Source organism: Hydra vulgaris, chromosome 13 (genome assembly GCF_038396675.1).
Source record: "Hydra vulgaris chromosome 13, alternate assembly HydraT2T_AEP".
NCBI lineage: Eukaryota > Metazoa > Cnidaria > Hydrozoa > Anthoathecata > Hydridae > Hydra > Hydra vulgaris.
Window position 1 is genome coordinate 8,931,693 of NC_088932.1, and position 6,747 is coordinate 8,938,439.

A 6,747-nucleotide genomic window follows, 5' to 3' on the forward strand; every position below is an offset into this window, starting at 1 on the left:
AAAACTTTAATGTCATCAAGGCGGACACTACATAGCATCTTTTGTATATAATTTTTGTCGTTACGTTTTTGTTTTTGTAATATCTGATGATCGCTATTGCGTGAAACTTTAGGTAATGTAATTGAAATATATATTATTAATTATTTAGTTTTCACTTTAAATATATATATATATATATTTAAAGTATATATATATATACTATATATATATATATATATATATATATATATATATATATATATATATATATATATATACATATATATATATATATATATATTTAAAGTATATATATATTTAAAGTATATATATATTTAAAGTATATATATATATATATATATGTATATATATATATATATATATATATATATATATATATATATATATATATATATATATATATATATATATATATATATATATATATTGCTGTTGTATGATTTAGTATTAAAAATACTAAACTCTTGATTGTTGTAAAGTGCTCAATATTTAAAAAAAGATATATTTTTTCAAAAACAGAGCGTTTTAAAATTAAATTTTAGAAAAAACAACTTTTAATGGAACTTAAAGTTTCATGCCTATCGGCAATCATCATCATCATATATATATATATATATATATATATATATATATATATATATATATATATATATATATATATATATATATATATATATATATATATATATATATATATATATATATATATATATATATATATATATATGTATATATATATATATATATATGTACATATATATATATATATATATATATATATATATATATATATATATATATATATATATATATATATGTAGGTACTTCATGGCTGATGATTGCCGATAGGCATGTGTTTATATATTTCTGTATTTTTTTTTTCGCCTTTAATTTTCATAGCATTTTTAAAGTAACTTGTTAGGCTGAAGAAAATTTATTTTATAGACTTTTGAACATTTTTACTGGACTTTTTTTTACTGTGCAACTTCGGAAATTTGAGCATGAGTATTTTCTCGGACAAAAACATAAAGAAAGCGCTATTGTTTGCTTCGAGGCTATATATTTCTTATGACTAAGCCTTTACTAGTTTTTCTTAACTTTTCAACGCATTTACAACTTTTTTTTATCATCATCGTCAACAATTTAACAAGAATTAAATGCCGCAGGTTACAAAAAATTTCTTTTTCTTTAAATTCTAACTTGTTAAAACCTAAAGTCATTATATATATATATATATATATATATATATATATATATATATATATATATATATATATATATATATATATATATATATATATATATATATATACATACATATATATATATATGTATATATATATATATATATATATATATATATATATATATATATATATATATATATATATATATATATATATATATATATATATAAATATACAGTATTGGACAAAACAAGTGCAACCAAATAATGCTAATTTAGTTTCTTTATATAAAAGTGCTGCATTTTTTCAATTTATAGAAATAACTATGTAACTGTTTAGAGACAAAGTTCTTCAAGTTTTATTCATCACAAAGTTCATTATATGTACACGAAAATTAATAAATTAATCAAAAGTATTTACAAAATTTGATTTCCTTCTTGACAAAACAAGTGCAACTGGACAAAATGTTGACCAAGCTGTATTATTTATCAATATTTCGCTATCAATATTTCGGGGCAAATCCTTGGTTGTCGATCACAGCCTTGCATCTTTGAGGCATAGATTCGATCAGGTGATCAATGAAACTTTGTGGAATTGCTGCCCAGGTCTTTTGGATTTATTCAAACAGTTGATCCTGATTACGAACACCTTCACGATCAATTCTGCGGTTGACGATCTCCCACAGGTTCTCGATAGGGTTGAGATCCGGAGATTGAGGCGGCCAATCCATCACCGATAGGTGGTTGTCTTGAAACCATTGCTTGACTACTTTCGCAGTGTGTTTCGGATCGTTGTCTTGCTGAAAAACCCATTTAATTGGCATATTCCATTCAGCATGAGGTAAAATAACATCGTTTAGGATATTTTTATACATGAAACGGTCCATTATTTCATCGTTTCGATGTATTGGATCTAAACCGTTAGCAGAAAAACACCCCCAGACCATTACATTACCTCCACCATGTTTCACGGTCTTATGGCAGTAACGTAAATCGAGGCAATTTCTGGCAGGTCGACGTACACGGCAAATGCCATCGCTGCCGATGATGTTGAACTTCGATTCATCTCTGAACAGGGCAGTTGGCCATTCCTGCACATTCCAGTCAATATGAGATGTAGCAAACAGGAGTCTTTTCCTCCGGTTTTTTAGTGAAATCAGCAGTTTCTTGGCTGGGCGTCGAGAAAACAATCTGGCTTCAACAGCACGTTGTCTGATTGTTCGGTCCGATACAGGCAGCTCTAATTGCTTTTGTATCTCAACTGATGATATCCAGGGATCCTTCTTGACGGATCTGACGATCATAGAATCCTCTCTAGAAGTGGTGGAACGCGGTCTTCCACCTTTGCTATCTGCTGCCAATTTCCCCGTAGAACGATATTTGGAACATAGTCTTGATACGGCCCATTTTTTCACGCGATATTTATCACAAATACTTTTTTGTGACATTCCACTTACGTAATTGCCAATAATTTTCTTTCTTAGTTCCAATCCAAGACTATCGGGAGCTATTTTTGCACTTGAAGTCATAAAAATAATAAAATTAAATAATCACGCTTCTCAAGGCTTACCGTGTTACATTTACCTTGTGATGATACAATAATGCTTTGTGGAACACAACTTCTTGGTTGGATATGGACTGTATTGATGCAATGAAACACTTGTTGTATTTCACTTCTTGTATTGATGTTCTTCGATAAAACACTTTGATAAAAACTCACTTCGATAAACTGTCTTGATAATACTGACTGATTGACTTCCATATACCGACTTAATTAAATGTCGATTTACATGTCTCTTTTATAGTAAAACGAACCTGTGTGAACCTGTTTGGAAGATTCTAGATGTTTCTTTTCGATGCTTCTGGAAGATTCTGGATGCGTCTGGATGCTTCTGTATGTTTCTGGATATTTCTGGATGCTAATGGATGCTTCCAGATGCTTCTTCTGAAAACTTCTGGAAGCTTCTGCTAGCTTCTGGAAACTTCTGGATACTTTCTTTAATTATTAAAAAACCTTCGTGACGTTGACACGGACCAGACTTAAGAAAATGAAGCAAACCAAAAAAGTGCACTTCTTTTGTCCGCTGCAAAATGGCACTTGTCAACGAAATTCTGCCTGTGCGCTGTCATCTGTCAGCTGATTGCTCATGTCATGGCATGCTATGACTCCAGACTCCTAAACTGTTTGCTGTGGTAGTATAGTTCGTTTCGTTTTTAAGACATGTAAAATTAGGAACACTTTTTAGCATTGTTCGATGTTGGTTGCAAATGTTTTGTCCAATACTGTATATATAAATTCATTTATTTTACATATTAACAAAGCTCAAGTAATATAAAACTTGGTTTCATCATTAATTATGTTATAGACAAAGTGAACTATAAAGAACTTACTAGGTATGCGATCCTTCTAATCTAAATATGTAAATAAAAAAACTAGGTTAAGGTGTTGGAATTAAAGAAAGTCTATTAAATATTTATTAGAGATCTCTGTTAATTTAAAAAATAAGTTACAGCTAAAACTATATTTATGTAAACCTCTACAATTTATAGCATAAAACATCTGATATATTTATATCGCATACAAAATTTATATTGAAAAATAAAGAATTATATAGTTCTATTATAGGTATGAAGAGGTTCAAATTTATTGATTGGATTTTTAAGATCGATAAAGATACATGGTCATGAGATCATATAATAAATTTTTTGAAGGAAAAATATTTTGTTTATTTGATTACCGTTTATAGTCCATATTTGTTAATAAAATTTTATAAGCTAAATAAAAAGATATGATTATAAAGCTATATTGTTAAACCATAAGTTAATATTCGATAACTATGACTAAATAGTTATAGTTATCGAATAAGTTTAAAAACTAACAACTTTTAAACTATGTTTTATTAGGTGTTTTGAAAATATTTTATATTCACGCATGCGTAAAAGTAACACACGGAATAGAGAACAAACCTCTTTGGATGCGGACGTCCGAGAAGGTACTAATTTGGACTTGGACATTTTTGGACGTCTAAAAACGTCTAAGTCCAAAATGGTACGTCTTTGAACGTTCAATGCACATCCAAAGACGTGCCATTTTGGACTTGGACGAATGGACCTAACCGGTAAGTCCTATGGACGTCCGAGGACGCGCTGTGCCCTTTGGGATGTCAATTTTAATAGTTTAGAGATTGGGTAGAATAAGTGGTTTTTCTTTTGATTTGCTTGGTTAGTCGAAAATCAAAGTTTTGTTTTTTGAACATTTAAAAACAGTTTGTTGCATATAATCTATTCATTCATTTTATATAGTTCTTCATTTACTACTTTAAAAAGTGTTTCAATATTTTTATGAGAATAAAAAAGATTAGAGCCATCTGCAAATAAAATAAAACTTAATAAGTTTGATGTTGAAAATAAATCATCGATATTTTGTAAAAAAAAGTAAAGATCTTAATACAGAACCTTGTGGAACTCCACAAAATAAAGCATTTTTGGTTGTTTCTATATTTTTTATATTATCACATTGTATGTATTGTTTTCTGTTCGAGGGATCCGACTCATCACCAGCCTTAAAAATTGGAGTGACTCGTGCAAATTTTAAATTATCCGAAACTATACCTGATTTGAAAGATAGACTAAAAATATGAAATAAGAATGATTCAATTATATCATAGACTAATTTTAATATATTTAATATATACACTATCTTTATCTGATCCTGCACTTTTGACTTTAAAGACAATCGCAACTCAATTATATCTAGCTAAAATTCTTTTATTTTTTTATTAGATGTTGTTAGATAGGAATCAAAATTTCGTGCCAAATTAGAACTAAGATTAACAAAAATGCTATTTAATTTTTCAGCTATTAGCACTTTATCACAAAATAAATTGTAACCTTCAATTTCAACCTTCTTGTATTACCTTCAATTATAAGTTCCTTTGGCGAAACGTTATATTTTGACCAACTACTTTTTTAATTGCATTCCATATTTGTTGTGAATTAGTTTCAGATTTTTCTATTAGTTCAGAATAATATATATTTTTAAAGTACTTTTTGATTTTTTTAAAAATAATAACATAGTTTTTATATTTAATTTCATTTAAATAAGTTTTATTTTTTTTTAAATTTTTCATAACATTTTTGTTTTTTCTTCGACGATTTTAGAAGACCTTTTGTTATCCATAGAGATAAAAATGATTTTGAATTTATACAAAACTTTTTTAGAGGAAATGCTTTATTGTATTGTTTACAAAATATTGACAGAAAAAGTTCATAGGCATTGTTAGCATCGTGAGATTGAAGAACCAGCTCCCAATCAACGCAATTGATTAGAAGGTTGCGAAATTGTTGTGTGGAGTTTTTATTGATCTGTCGTTTAAATATTATCCCGCCTTAAAAAAACTTAAGGATTCCAAGGGCATGCCCTTAAGGGACCCTGATGAAAATGTCCGCGCGAAATTTCAGGGTCCCTTAAGGGCTAGCTCTAAAGCGACCAAAACAAACCCCACGCGTTACCACATAAAAGCCGAGTAGAAAAGCGTGGTTGTTTTTTTAAATTCTTTTCTTTTTTATAAAATTTAAAAATATTTTTCAAATTTACTTATTATTACGATTCATATTACATAAATTGTAATATATTACATATTATTTATATAGTAATGCTATTCAAAATACAAGATATCAATATTTATTCAAAGATGTCTTTCGCTTATTCTATCGAGGAGTGTTATCATCTTTGCTGTCTTCATATGGTCATGGTCAGTTAACCCTCCTTCAAGCATCATCCTTAACAGCTAAAAAAGATTAGAAATATTTTATATAATTATTATTACATTCCAAAATCAACAGTTTATGGCTATTTTTATATCCAGAAATATTAAAAAAACATACCATACTTTTTGGGTGCTTTTCAACTTCAGAATATTGCAGTACAGAATTAAAATTGCGAACGGGATTTGACTGATATTCTGATCAACAGGGTTATTACAAAAACGTGCATCTAATCTTCACTGTCTTCGTTCAAGGCTTGTCATCTTAGATTGAATAGAATGTAGTTCACAAAAAATGTACCCATTTATAAGAAAGTGACCTGTTATGAAAGTACCTCTTATGAAAAAAAACGACTGTTACCAATGTTACTTAAAACAAACGATACTCCTATTTTTCATGAAAAAATATTGTAAAAAAGAAATTCTGAGCCTTAGCAATATAAAATATTCAAACCTTGTGCACTATATGGTTTAACATTTATACGATTGCAAATAACAAGCATACTATCATGCATCTGTAATAAACTTGAATCAACGGAATACCTGAGACTCAATTAAAGTTGCAACACTTTACAATAATAATAATAATAATAATATTAATAATAATAATAATGATAACAATAATATATATATATATATATATATATATATATATATATATATATATATATATATATATATATATATATATATATATATATATCAAGATAATACATTTGCATAAAAATAAATACTTTGCGGCATTTGACTTATTATTTGTATAAATATGTATTTGACTTATTATTTGTCTGTGAA